Consider the following 15,331-nt stretch of genomic DNA (forward strand, 5'->3'; position numbering starts at 1 on the left):
CTTCTCCCCAGCGCAAGTATTACCAGTGAAAGTCAGTGCCTACTTTAGAATTTTGCTTTATTTCCACCAGATGGCACCGCTCAAGCGCTCTAAGTGTAACCAACTCTGTACAAGATTATAAAACATTGGTGACATTGACGCAACATTGTGGCGGCATTTTGTTCTACTAGGGATGCAGACCATTTGTTCCCTCTGGTCGATGACTTGTCCCTGCACAGGGTACCGTGAAGTGAGCATCGCTGAGGGCCGAAATGGAGGCAGCGAGAGTTTCAACGCCAATAAGCATCACAATTACAACCGCACCTTCATTGTGAAAAAAAAAAGGCCTCAATTCTCGGTGGGCAACACCTCAACCGCACCTGGAGGGAAGGGATGAAGAAGAGAGTCAAAGAGAAAGACATGCCGCAGTGGAGAGAGAAGGAAACTTTTATTCCATTAACATGAAGGTGAGCGCTGTGGGCGGAGTCCTTAGTTCAAGACCCCATTAGCTGCCGGCAACAGTGCTATCCTGGATTAATTCCCGTTGCTGGCGCAGGTCTGAGCTGGACAGCAAACTCTCCCATTTCTGTTCTGTAGGATGAGGAATTGGTATCAGCTCTGAGTTATGACTTGGCAGGCACATGGCTTATGGTAGAGGGTGGCCGAAGGGCTGTGCAGGGCATATCATACGGGGAATGCGGCGTCGTGTTGAATGAGGGGAGACTCCCATCTGTAGTTGTGGCCATATACTTTTTTGTGCTTTGGTTAGGGATTCATGTCCCGGTGGATATATATGTTCTGCAGGTGAGTGTGTGACTGTGTAATATCGAGCGTGACCAGTGGGGTGCAATCTCCGGTATCGGACAGCCGCATTAGCTGTGATATTCCCACGCATGCCAGAATAATTTCAATCACCTGGGGATATTTCATGTCCTCTAACAACGCCTAGCACATAGACGCCCTTTGTGTTTCACCCCCATTGAAACCCGACCACCATGGCTGGGATTGCACCCGGTTCCTCCAGCTTGGTAGACAAGCGGTCGTGGAAATCTGGACCATGGCCTGGAGCACAGGGTGAACATAAGCAGTCCCATTGCACCATGCATATCTTGCATGTGGACCAATCTCGGTTTCCCCCATGTATGCGCGGGAAAAATGTGTGTGGACCGCTTCAGTGGCACGTTTTGACAGCAGGGCTGTCTCGAAGGACGTCATATTGGGTACGTGGCCTGAAGGCTGGAAAACTGTCCAGGTAGCTCGGGCACTGCTTCTTTTCTAAAGCAGCGCGGATGTTGACATCATGGTTCTGATTCTGATCAGGCCTATTTATGATGTGTTTGCATACATGTTCACTTCTATTTTGTCCTCCTTATTGACATGCACCAAAAACCCTCTTTCTCACCCCCCCCCCCCCCCCCCGCTCCTCCTCCGTGCAGAGGAGCAGAGCAGGCCAGAGAATTATAACTGAGGCCGGCCTCTTGGCATCTCTGGCATTTCTTTGTCAGTAAAGCTTGCTCCTCTCTCTCTCTCTCTCGAATTTCACTCTCAGAAATAAGAAGAGGAGTGGTTTTTTGTAGTTTTAAATTTCTTGCTCCTGGTAAGGGGAGATCTTACCTTACCCGGAATCCACCCCTAAATGCATCTCATCCTTCCGTGTTTAACCCACTGGAATATCATGTTCTTTTCTTGTGAGTTTGACACAAGTTTATCTTTCGATTTCACTGCCGTTTATTTTTGAGATTGATTCTGAGGACGGCGTGAGAAAAAGATACACAACGAAGGCACATGGAAACAACGGAACCTGCGCCTTCTTTGTGCATTTGTCCCTGCAGGCCTCTTTTGCGCCGTCCTTAGAATCAGTTTAAAGGGTATGTGAAAAGGTTGTTTGAGGTTGGCTATAATATGCTTGCATCAAGTGCATTATAGGCCACCAAGCGTTCATGACGCGTACAAGACCTCAAAAATAAGCGCTCTACGCCTCCGGGCGACCAGTGCTAGGGTCCCTGTCACCGGGCTTTCACCCGAACCTGCGCGCAACGCGTCATGCAGCGCTCGTTGCGTGAGCAGCGGAGGGCTATCATTGGTTCGCCGCGCCAACTCTTTCTGACGTCACGCAGCTACCATGGCCGCTGCCGGAAACTCCGCCCCTCGGTGAACTCCCGCGCGCGTCGGCAGCCGGCAGAGGGGCCGAGTGGGTGGGGCCGGCGGAGGAGCGCAGACATTTCAGTGCGAAAATGTGGAGAGAGGAAAGAGAAAACCGCGAAAACGCGGAAATTGAAATTTTAACAACAGACAACACAGCTTCCACAAAACGCATCTAAAAGATCCTTGCTGGAGAAAATTTGTGAAGCGGGGTCCTTTAATATCCTAGGCATACCGTAACATTATTGAGAACCTTTTTAAGTTATGAACCAACGTAGGCCAAACAAAACGACAGCACTTGCTCCTCGCGCACGCGCAGTATGGTGGTGCAAGAGCACGTGAAACAATAATAATAGAGCTCTCCTCACACTGCGGAGAGCTCTATTAATATTGTTTTTATAGCAAAATCCGATAGTTCGGCATTTCATGGCTTTGTTGCTACTTCGCCGGCAGCGAAAGATGCATTTATTTCTAAGAAATTTGGATTCGAAGTTGAAAAAGTTTTTCCCGCCGCTCTGATTCAAACTTGGGATTCTCCTATGACGACACAGCACTAAGTGACGTGAAACATGATGTGCACATGACGTAACGCAGACTCCGTGATTTCTGGCGGCCAGCAGTGCGGCCCAGCAGCAGCCGAAAAGAAAGCTACCGCCGGCCGCACGTTGAAGGCATCTATCGGCTATTGCGGCCGTCGCTTCGTTTACGTTTGCACCGGCGTTTTGCCAGCTTTAAAATGGATCCCGTTCTCGAAGTCGTCAACGAAGTTCTCGCAAATAGACACCTTTAGCATACCGTGTACCTTGTTTACCGTTAGCGAAATACCGGGAGCCCGCATACCGCTGTGAGCAGGCGCTGATTGGTCCCGGCGCTGCAGGAGCGCACGTAGGTCGGGTACGTGGCGCCATCTGGCGACGTCAAGGAGATTTGCGCATGCATTTGCTGCGCCTCAGTGATTCGTGGCTTCTCGTGTCCTAGTGTTGCTAGAACTATTGGTTCTAGCAACACTGTTTTGTCCTATGACGTCATGAAGCTTGTACTTGCGAGTTTGGCCTGTGGCGGCGATACCTGTATTTGGTTCTTGCTCTTTTCTACGTTACACGAGCTTTGTTGTCAGTATGAATGGCGTTTTTGTAATCAGGAGCTGGTATTCTGTCGATGCAAGTCAACTTCAATTTCTCCTCAGTGTCCCTTTAACAGCAGCAAACTCTCGCGCTGTGAATTGGAGAGCGTCGTCTTTCATCAACTTCCATCTCCTCCGTCTCGCGGGACTGCCTGCTCACAGTCGTCTTCAACGTAGCACAAATCCCTGCTTTCGCTCCGATTCGATTGTAGAAAACATTCTCTGTATTTTTTTAATCATCGATACCTTCGGTGTTAATGAAGCTTATTTAAAATCTTTTGCGGTGCGGTGACGACTGATGGAATCATTCGTGCGGTTTTCCTGAGCTCAATAGGTGCTATTTCATGGCCCCTTTGCGCAAGGGGAAGTTTTCGGAGCCTTGCACTACTGGGCAGGACTTTCCAGAAGCAGTTGTCGTGCCCTTGGAGAATGGCACATACGCATGAGGAGGATTTTCCACACATGTATGCGTCAAAAATTGATAATAGACTGCGAGTTATTATGTAGCAGCTTCAACTTGTGTACTGACAGACTGTGCCTTCATTTTATTTCCGAGGCGTCTGATTTTTCTGCGAATATGTGCCGATCTAGAGAATTACAATTCTTGAATGTTAGCTTCTTTCGACATCGTAGCTGCCGCATATTCCTAATCACTGTGCGCGAATATGCTTCAGCTTTGCCTAAAAAGCCATGGGTGCAACCATAGGTGTGAAAGAAGTGCACCCCAGGCTCGTGGTGGCACGCGAGGCCGCCCGCAGATCCCAGCCTGACCACCCCAGCTGACTGGTAGCGCCGAGAACGTTCTCAGGCACCATGGACGAGGACTGCACTACACCCCAGCAGCACCAGCAGCAGGCGCCCCAAGACGGCCATGGACATCCTCCTTCCAAGCCACTGGAGGTTCGTCAGCCGCCTCCCGACATGACACCAATGCCTGACGCGCCATCACTGATTCCTGAGGATGCGCAACCGGTACCACCTCAGGACGCTCCTACGAGTGAGCAGGCCACGGCTTCCTTTGCGCCGCGCTGTGACGGCCCCGGAACTTGCGAAATTTCGGCTTCAGCACGCACGGGTGGGCTTGGGCCTCGGCCCAGCAGTGAACCACCGGTGGCCGGGCGGCCACTTCGCCGCCCTTTGGGTCCAACTTTGGTTCCAGTCAAGACCCTTCTGGCTGTCAGCCGTGGAGGAGAAAATCGCCAAGAGACGGTGCCTGGTGGAAGCAGCGCTACCCAGCCGCGTCGCAGGGCGCGACTGTTCTTCGCCTTCCGGTTTGACTCCAGACGCTAGCTTCGCCAAGGCGCGGGACCTCCAACTCCGAAATGCTCTTCACTCAGTGGAAGCAGGCGGAAGGACATCTCGGCGCCCCGGTGATCACCACTTGCCCGTCTGCAAAAAAAAAAAGAACGTTTTGAATAAAAGCTTGTCACTGCAACAGCAGTTGTAGCGTTCGTTTTCTTACCTAACCTACCGTCTGTTTGAGCGAACAGTTTGAAAAATTTTCACAAATAGGCTTTCGAGGCAAAAATACAGCTTTTGCAGCATAGTATTGAAGCGGGTAGATGATGGACTCATTTCTTCGCGGCTTTAAATGGTCCACCTGCCTCTGTTACGTAGACAATGTTGTGGTTTTGTCGCCTACTTTTACCACGCAGCTCGAGCGCCTCTCCAATATTCTGACAGTGTTTCGTAACGCCGGACTTCAGCTGAACTCATCTAAATGCCAGTTCGGTCACCGCCAACTCACTATTCTCGGACACCTCGTTGACGCTTCTGGTGTACGCCCAGATCCCGTCAAAATTCCAGCTGTGAAGGACTTTCCTCTTCCAAGGTCGTCGAAAAATGTGCGCAGCTTTGTCGGCTTGTGCTCGTATTTTCGCCGTTTTATCAAAGATTTCGCCGGAATCGCTCGTCCCCTCACCGATCTTCTTAAGAACGACACCCCCTTTATCTCCCACAGAGGTTCGCACGGACGCCTCCGGACATGGAATCGACGCCGTGCTAGCCCAACGTCAACAGGGTCAGATCGAGTCATCACTTATGCCAGCCGCCTACTTTCAGCCGCAGATCAAAATTACGCCATTACTGAGCGCGAGTGTCTCGCCCTTGTCTGGGCAGTAGCTAAATTCAGACCCTACCTGTTCGGCCGTTCATTCGCTGTTGTCACTGATCACCACGCTCTCTGCTGGCTGTCTTCACTAAAAGATCCCACCGGTCGCCTTGGTCGCTGGGCTTTGCGCCTCGAAGAATACTCATACCCCGCCGTGTACAAGTCAGGGCGTCATCACCAGGACGCTGATTGTTTATCCCGATACCCTGTGGAGCAACCTGACCTAGAAGACGCTGAGACCCTGCCCTGCCTCTTAGTTATCTCTGATCCTTCCGATATTGCCAACGAACAGCGCCACGACTCATCTTTACGACCTATCTTTGATGGCATCCGTTCTGCAAACCGATCTCCGTCTCTGATGTGCTCCAGAACGGCATTTTGTATCGCCGCAACCTACGCTCCGATGGCCCTCCGCTCCTGCTCGTGATACCCCAACGTCTACGCTCTTCTGTCCTTGAAGAACTGCACGATCTGCCGACAGCCGGTCACCTTGGCGTGTCCCGCACGTACGCTCGGGTGCGGCACCGCTTCTTTTGGCCTGGTCTGTATCGTTCCGTCAAGCGTTACGTGGCCGCTTGCGACCTGTGTGAACGTCCGAAAAGGCCCTCCACTTTGCCTGCCGGTCTTCTGCAACCCATCGACATACCTCCTGAACCTTTTCGCCGTGTTGGCCTCGACCTTCTTGACCCTTTTCCGACGTCCCTCTCCGGCAACAAGTGGATCGCTGTCGCAACTGATTATACGACTCGGTACGCCATCACGCGTGCTTTGCCGTCCAGCTGCGCTACCGATGTCGCCGATTTTCTTCTACAAGACGCCATCCTTCATCATGGCGCCCCTCGTCAACTGCTCACCGACCGCGGTCGTTATTTTCTATCCAGAGTAGTTCACGACATTCTTCGTTCGTGTGACACGCAGCACCAGCTCGCGACAGCTTACTACCCACGAACCAATGGGCTTACGAAAAGTTTCAACCGCACGCTCACTGACATGCTAACCATGTACTGTACGTATCGCCAGACCACCGGGATTGGGACGCAGCCTTGCCTTATGTGACGTTTGCATATAACTCTTCCCTTCATGACAGAACAGGCTATTCTCCTTTCTACCTTTTGTTTGGTAGGCATTCCACCTTGCCTTTGGACACACTCCTACCGCCTTCTTCAGTCCCCACCACTGCTTACGCTCGGGACGCCATCGCCCAGGCCATGCTGGCGCGCCAAATAGCACGTAGTAGGCTCCAAGCCTCTCAAGTTTCCCAGAAGTCCGCCTACGACCGTCGTCACCAGGCAGTCGAATATACCCCAGGATCACTCGCCATTCCCTGGACGCCGTCGTTGTTGTTGTTGTCCTCTAGAAAATGGCGCGTACCCACTGCGGGGGATTGGCCAAGACACAGGCGGCAACTGATGAAATAATAAAATGAAATAATAATGATAATAATAGCAATTAGCAAATAAATGAAAGAAACTCAGATGTGTAATTGAAATAGGCTAAACAAATGCTGTGAGATCGGTGATCGGAGACCTACGCCGTCTCGCAGCGTAGGTCTCTCCGAGAAGCTTCTTCCTCATTACCGTGGCCCTTACCGTGTCGTGCGCCGTGTCACCGACGTGAACTATGAAATTGCCCTGAGACCTCGCCATCGTCCTCTGGCGCCACCACCGACATCGTACACGTCTGCCACCTTAAACCTTATCACGACGCTCATACGTCGCCGTCCTAACGCCGAGACGGCGTTTCAGCAGCCGGGGGTCCTGAAGCGGCCGGGTAGACGACGACGACGACAATGATCGATGGCACGAGTGGGAGGAGTCGAAGACGATAACGAAGTTCGGACTGTGTTCTCGGTGCCGCTCGCAGCTGTTCTTTTCTATCTGTAAATATATTCTTTCCCGCAACAGTATAATTACCAGTGTTCGCGTACACCAGAAAACCGGTGAATCATCATAAGTACTAAGCCGGTTAACTAAATTTAACTAATTAACTTTCTAAGTAAAGCGCGCCTAGGCGCCTAGTTGCAATTAGTGATTTGTACCCGGTCGTTAGTGACAGCCACATCAGTTTTTAAAATTGCGAAAACACGATTACCCTCGGCGCTGTGGCTCGAGAAAATTTGGCTGCATAGTGTGAAAATAGAAGTGCTCTCGAAAGCATACAGGCAAAGCAGCCCCTCCAGTGCACTTAACTTGTCGGAAAAGACGTATTTTGTGGAGCGACAGCGCTAAGGTATACGTTTTCGAAATTCTAAAAATTGAAATGGTTATTACCAAACGAGCGGCTACAACTATCCAAATGCAACTAGGCGCCTAACTCTAATTATTAAACAGTTCGTTATTAATATTAGTTTCACCGCTTTTCTGGTGTTCGCCAACACTGGTGCCTACTATTGCGCAAAAGCCATATTTTTACCCCAAAAAGCTTTTTTCTGAAAATTTTAATAGTATTAGCTGAAAAAACCTGGTATATAGGCTCACGAAGTACCGGACAGTGCTCCGTGAGTGCCACGGGCTGCTTTCGTCGTTGCTCTGTGCAGATGTTTTGAAAATGAAAATCCGGATTCGAAGCTGCTCGGTATTAGATGACCTGTGAACGGATTATTTGACCAGTTCTCCTAACTATGACGTATGGGTTTGGGAGCTGTAATGTCACAGAGCGGCATCCGCTGTGCTCAGCGTAGCAGTACAGTTTGCGCAGTGGGTAGGCCTACTTATCCTCAAGTTCCATGAGTAGGTGGTACCTTGCAATATCATGGGATAAACGGAGCTTGCAGACGGGGACAGCGAAGGAAGCAACGACGCACACAACTGTGCTGAACTTACAATTTCATTTCTGAAAAATTCCATCCACGCCTTTTGTGTGCCAGAGGTACAGAGACACGCGCGCACTCTTGAGGTGTCAGCAGGAGGTCTACAAAAAACGAAAAAAAAAATAGCCGGGATTTAACTCCGCTTAAGCAGATGTGTGACAGCAATGTGATGGCGCAAATCTCAAAGCTGTGAACAACTTTTTCGGGCATGGCCCGGAGAAAATTTTCGGAAATGAGCCGGGCCAAATTTGCAGGTCGCCATCGTGTCGAGCATGGTCAATTATAGCTGAACATGAATTTCAGTTCAAATTGGTCATGTTCCAAATTTCTTGGGTTGCCCGTGGGCCAACTCACAGTTGCTATGGAAACAAGCGATGCAGAAGCGAAATTTTTGCTCAGCATTGGAATCGGTGTAACATCAAGAGACCGGAAGCGGGTGGAGTGGGTGAGGGAAGAAACGCGGGTTAATGAGGTCTTATCCGAAATCAAGAGGAAGAAATGGGCTCGGACAGGGCATGTAATGCGAAGGGAAGATAACCGCTGTTCCTTGAGGGAAACGGAGTGGATTCCAAGAGAAGGCATGTGTAGCAGGCGGTGGCAGAAAATCAGGGTTATTTGGAGAGACATGGTATATGCCTTTACCCAGCTGTGGGCGTAGTCAGGCTGATGATGATGGCGTCACAGTTGCCGTGGCAACGAGCGATGAGGAAGTAAGATTTTTACTCGGCTCTGACGATTGTATACGATTGCTTTTACCCTAAAAGCGCTCCGATTTTGCGCAAGGAAAAGCGTAGAATCGGTAGAAGCGCTGCGTGAAAGAAGTGCGGATTGCTAGCAAACAGCTATATGGAGGACTGTCCCGCAACCGCTGTTTTGTGATTTGCCAACGTGGTTTTGAATGCGTTTCTCTTGTGCCGCACTCACGGGACCGATATTTTGGCGGTGACACACCTGTATAATTACAGTTTCGCCTTTCGTTCCTCTTTCTACCGGCGTACGCGCCACTGTCCCGTTCCGCCGGAGAGAGTCGCATGTCCACTTCATATCGCAGCTTCTGCAATATAATTATTTACGCTTTAGTCACTGTGAAGACAGGAGCGGGCCCTTTGATGCTTCAGGAGTGTACTACTGCCACCCTCGGCTGGCAGAGGTGGACCAACCCTTTTTCGGACGACCTTCATAGCCTCATGTCGATGACGTGTCCCTGCACCGAATACTGTGAGGCTAGCATCGCTGAGGGCCGCCCAAGTGGAGGCATCACACAAACCGCACCATGCGACCGCCGTGTAAATCCCGAAAGCAGCGTGGAGCCACGTATGAGTGGGGCAATCCCATTGCACTGTGCATTTTGTTAAAACTGTGGAGCATGTAATCTCGATTTGTCTATTGTATGTGCGGGAATGACGAGTGTTGACCGCTCCATAGGTGCGCTTCGACAGCATTGGACGCCATATTAGGCACACGACCCGAGGGCTGGCGAGTCCTCTATGGGCAACACGTACTACGCGCCTTTGTTTCCGCAGCAACGCTGACCTCGACTCGCCGCTCGGTGCAAGCGTATATTCACCGTGTGTGTAGCATGCATTTTCGCCCCTCTTTTGTCCTCATTGACAGCCACTAAAACCCTTGCTCTCCCCTGTGGGGAGTGTAGCAGGCCAGAGATTGACAACTCCGACCGGCCTCTTCGCCTTTCTTTCTAAATGAATAAACCTGCCTTTTGAACTCGGCACTAAAAAATAAGAAGCGGGAAGAAGGAGGTCAGAGTGGTTTGTTCATTAAAAAATTTCTCATCCTTTTTAGTGGAATCGGGTTACATGGTGCTCTTTTCTTGCTGCGGTTCGGGGGTGCGAGACAAGCCTATCCTTCAATTCGGCTGCCATTTATTTATAATTTAGAAGAAACCTTTATTGCATAGTATGAAGTCGTTGTCGGAGACCCTGTGTTCAGGCCTTCGTTAGCAAAACTACCTTCTGAATCGTTTTTACGCCATACATGCAATTATCATTCATACTTCATCTTTGTTCGCAGGTGCCCCTATAGCACCCTCCCTCATGTTGTCGCGACCTTGGAAAATGGTGCACAACACCGAGTGTTGGTGGCGGGAGCCGGTGCGTATTGCGTAGATGCGTAGCGGCAAACCTGTCGCCGCCATTGTCGCCGGAGGAAATAAACAGGAGAAAAGCGGTGGCCCGCCTGCCACCTCGGTCACGTGACTCTGTGAAGCCGTGTGGCAACCTGCCCACCGTATTGTGAGCAAAGCGCTCACCGTGGCCGGCGGCAGTTAAACTATTCATTGGTCGCGAGTGGTTGTTCTGAAACGGCTAACTGGGTCTCTCAAGCTCCCCCTGGTGGCTCTGTTTGAAACAGCCAGTTATCAGTACAGGTGGCGCATCGCTTAGACGCTGCACTATTGCGTGGTCTATGAATGTAAAGTACAGAATGACCATGGATCCGCATGTATAGGCATTTACTTAGTAACGCTATCTGGTCCTACGCTTAAAGGGACCCTGAAATGACTTTTGTGGTCACATTCTAGAGCGAGATCTGTAGAGGTGCGCCATGTGAGCATTCCAGTCAAATTCAAAAGCGCCCAGCCGCGGTGGCTGAGTGGTTACGGCGCTCGACTGCTGGCCCGAAAGACGCGGGTTCGATCCCGGCCGCGGCGGCTGAATTTCTTTGGAGGAGAAATTCTAGAGGCCCGTGTACTGTGCGATGTCAGTGCACGTTAAAGAACCCCAGGTGGTCGAAATTTCCGGGGCCCTTCACTACGGCGTCCCTCATAGCCTAAGTTGCTTTGGGACGTTAAACCCCAATAAACCAACCAAACCAAATTCAAAAGCACTGCGTGCACCCTATCATTTACAAATAATTAAAAACCATGGAGGGGACACATATGCTCCGCGTTAAGGGTATGAAGTGATAGCTTTAGTGGCTTAATGCCCATGTATGTAGAATTGGCTATTCACTACTTAACATTCATTGATCCCCGGGAGTCGTTATACCCCTCCTGGCGTAGTGGTGCAGCGTAAAGCGCGGTTAAGGGATGCGCCACTGCAGTGCGATGGGAGAGGCTGCCACCGGTGAGCCTTGTGGGCTCTTCCCGAGCAACCTCCCGCGATTCATCACTAATTTAAGCACCACCTGTCACGGTGGCCAGTTTGCTCACAATCAGGTGGGCAGCTTGTGATGACGTCGCTAGTTTACATAACCTAGGTGGCCTACCTTCCTCCTCGGTTGCTTCTGTGGGAATTTTTCGCTTTATTTTTTGCTCGCGGTCAATGGCGCCGACACCGGATTTTCTGCGACACGAGTTCCTTAACGCTATCGCGGTAAAATTTTTGCTCCCAGTAACTCGCAACCGATTTGGGTGACATCATACCTCGCATCCCGAACCACGATGACGTCAGTGGGCAGTTTGGGTGAGCCTTTTCACTGGGCACGGCCAAATGGCGAGGGTGGGATGGGGCTAGAGGTGATGTTTAGATGGCTCGTGGATGGGTGTAGCCCCGACCTGTTTTCTCTATATTTTTGTGGTCCTGGCGCGTCAGCCTGTAAGAGTTGAGAGGGGTGAGGAGAATCATCAGAATCACCATGCGATCGCGTTACACCCTTAAGGCAAATCTGAAGTGTCCCTCCCAATTTTCCACACAGGGAAGTATTCGTAGCCTAACATTACCCTGCGGGACTTTCGAGTTGTTGTTATTGTCCGAGTGACATGGCACATGGCGATGCACGACGGTGGATATATGCCAGGGTTCAGTGAGGAGAGCCAACAAAAGAGGGTAAACCGAGTATATTATGTCGCATCTTTGACTTCTATATACTGACTGACTCTGTGCCTTCAGTTTATTTCAGAGCCGTCCTATTTTTCTTCGGATATGTGCCGATAGAGAATTAAAATTCTCGCATTTTAGCTTCTTTTGGCATCGTAGATGTCGCATATTTCTAATCATTCTGCCCGAATATGCTTTAGCTTTGCCAAAACATTGGTGGGTGCAACCGTAGGAGTGAAAGAAGCGCACCGTAGGCTCGTGGTGGCACGTGAGACCGCTCCCAGATCCCAGCCTTACCACCCTAGCTGACAGGTAGCGCCGAGAACGTTCTCAGGCACCATGGACCAGGACTGTACTACACCCAAGCAGCACCAGCAGCAGGCGCCCCAAGACGGCCATGGACATCCTCCTTCCAAGCCACTCGAGGTTCGTCAGCCGCCTCCCGAAATGACACCAATGCTTGACGCGCCGTCGCTGATCCCTGACGATGCCCAACCGGTACCACCTCAGAACCCTCCAACGAGTGAGCAGGCCACGGCGACCTCTGCGCCGAGCTGTGACGGCCACGAAACTTGCGAAATTTCGGGTTCAGCAAGCAGGGGTGCGCTTGGGCCTCAGCCCTGCAGTGATCCACCGGTGGCCGAGCCGCCACTTCGCCGCCCTTTGGGTCCAACTTTGGTTCCAGTCAAGACTCTTCTGGCTGTCAGGTTCGGACGCGATGGAGGAGAAAATCGTCAAGAGATGGAGCCTGGCGAAAGCTGCGCTACCCAGCCGCGTCGCAGGGCGCGACTTTTCTTCGCCTTCCGGTTCAACTCCAGTCGCTAGCTTCGCCAAGGCGCTGGACCCCCAACTCTGAAGGGCTCTTCACTCAGCGGAAGCAGGCGGAAGGAAACCTCGACGCCCCCGGTGGACCACCTCAAGCCCGTTTGCAAAAAAAAGAAAAACGCTTTGAATAAAAGCCTGTCGCTGGAGCAGTAATCTTAGCGTTCCTTTCCCTTCTTATCTAACTTACAGGGTAACGAAGAACTCGGCTGTGCTAACACCGAATACAAAGCTCCGTGAGTGCCGAGAGCTGCTTTCGTACATCCTCTGTGCTGGAGTTAGAAAACGACAAAACCCGAACTTGAAGCTATTGGGTATGAGACGGCCTTATTCGTGAACGGATTATTTGAGCGGTTCCCCCAAACAAATTTTTCAGGCTGTAATATCGCAGAGTGAAACATCCATGATGCGCTGCTTGCCAGTACCTCAGACATCTTGCGCACTACTGGCCCATTGTCACTCAAGTTACATGGATAAGGGGTACCTTTAAGTATATTTTTCAAACTAATTCTGAGACAAATTGGTCATTGGTAATAATGCATGTGGGGTTTATCGCCACGAAACGACACATGGTTCATAGGTCACGCCGCTGTGGAGTGCTCCACATTAATTTAGGCCAAGTAAAACTCTTGTTTGGGCGAGTTGGTTCATGTTGAGAGAAAAAACTGGTAATGGCGCAAGAAACGAGTACACAGAAGTCCTGTCCTTTCATTCCTGTCTTTTGTGTGCCTTCTCTGTCCTCGTTTCTTGCGCCATTACCAGTTTTTAATTTAGGCCACCTGATTTTCATTCACGTGCGCTAAGATCGCACAACACACACGTAGTTTTCATTTCGCTTCCACGGAAATGTGGCCGCGGCGGCGAGAATTGGACCCACCACCCTGGGTTTGGGGTCAGCAGTCTAACACCAAAGCTACCGATACTCATCGCGCCGGGTGGTATTGGATAATAGGGCAAAGGGCAAATGCTGTTTGCCTAACGAGGGCTAGCAGAAGCCGAGAGGGTCCCAGAGATATGACGGAAGCCTCTGACTTCTCGAAGGAAGATGCGGAAATAGGACTCGTGTTTAACCGTCGTAGCCTGCTGTGCATAGATTTGCCATTTAAAGCAATCGCTGGTATTGCCACATCACGTTGTTTCTCGGCAGGGGCGAATCTGATCATTTTAGCGCCGGAGGACGTGGGTGCGGTCGGCTTCCCAGGAGAGAGCTTTGACATCAGAAAATCGTGCTGAAGCCCATATTTTGGAAGAAGGCTCAAGGCATGCATGCTTCAAACGGAACCCCCCGTGCAGTAGTGGCCGCGGCAGTTTTAAAACCACGGAATTGGTTTGTGAGCTAAGGAAATGATGCAGTAACTGTCTCTCTTTGCGGCCAAGTTAGCCCGTTGTGCGTTATGACGGTGTGGGCCGATCACTTTACTTTTATTTATTTTTTTCTGCCCACACTAATTTCTGTAGGCGTGAGCGTTAAAAAAAATTGGAGGGTACAGTTAACTTCCACATTAAGGGTATGACGTGATAGTGTAATGGGTTAATTCCCATTTAAGCAGATTCTCATTCTCTGCTTTACATTCATATTTACTGAGGAGTCCTCATACCCCTCGTGGTGCAGTGGTGCAGCGGTGAAGCGATGCGCCACTGCCCTGCGATGACAGGTGCTCTCAGCGGTTGGCTTTGTGCGGTCCGGGTTGCTGTTCCCGAGCGACCAAACATTAATTTATACGCCCCCTGCCACGGTGGTCATTTCACTCACAATCCGGTGGCAGGTTGTGATGGCGCCACGAGCTCACGTGACCTAGGTGGCCCAAATAGGTTTCTTCCCCGGGCATTTGTAAGGCCAACAACAACAACAAGGTGAAAGACGACTTCGCCTCTGGCGCTTGTCCTGTTGTAAGCCGGAACTCTTGGCGCCATTCTTCGAGTACACAGGCGGTTGGTAGCCCAGCCGACCGGAGCTGAAACTTCGCTGTGCGGTCACACGCGATATTGTTGTTGTTGTTGTTGTCCTCAAGAACGGCGCTTACCGACTGCGGGGGATTGGCCTAGACATAGGCGGTGACTGACAGGCGCTCAGAACGTTCATTTTTTAAAAAAGAATGCAGATTTGGAAATTGGAGTTAACAAATCAAACACTGTGAGATTGGTGACTGAAAATGAGGATAGGGTTAAACGCGCAGTATTTGGGAAGGTTTGGTTACAGATGAGTTTGGAGCGACAGCGGGGAAAGAAAGGTAACCGCTGGTCATTAAAGGTAATAGAGTGTATTCGAAGAGAAGACAAGCGTAGCAGAGGACGGCAATAGGTTAGGTGGGTGGATGAGGTTAAGAAATTTTCCGGGATACGGTGGCCGCAGTTGGCAAAGGGCAGGTTTAGTTGGAGACACATGGGACAGGCCTATTTCCCTGCAGTGAGCGTAGTCTGGCTGATGATGATGGTGAGCCAGGAGATGGAATTCAGGAAGTATTTAGGATGGCAGCCGTTCGTGTCTAAAGGTAAACTGTGAAAGGCGGAGAGAACAGTGCTGTGCCCAAGGGTAGAAGCAACAAGAGACGGAGCAATCACAAAAGACACAC

The sequence above is a fragment of the Amblyomma mixtum genome, chromosome 2 (assembly GCF_055824585.1).
Source record: "Amblyomma mixtum isolate Tamu chromosome 2, ASM5582458v1, whole genome shotgun sequence".
Classification (NCBI taxonomy): Eukaryota; Metazoa; Arthropoda; class Arachnida; order Ixodida; family Ixodidae; genus Amblyomma; species Amblyomma mixtum.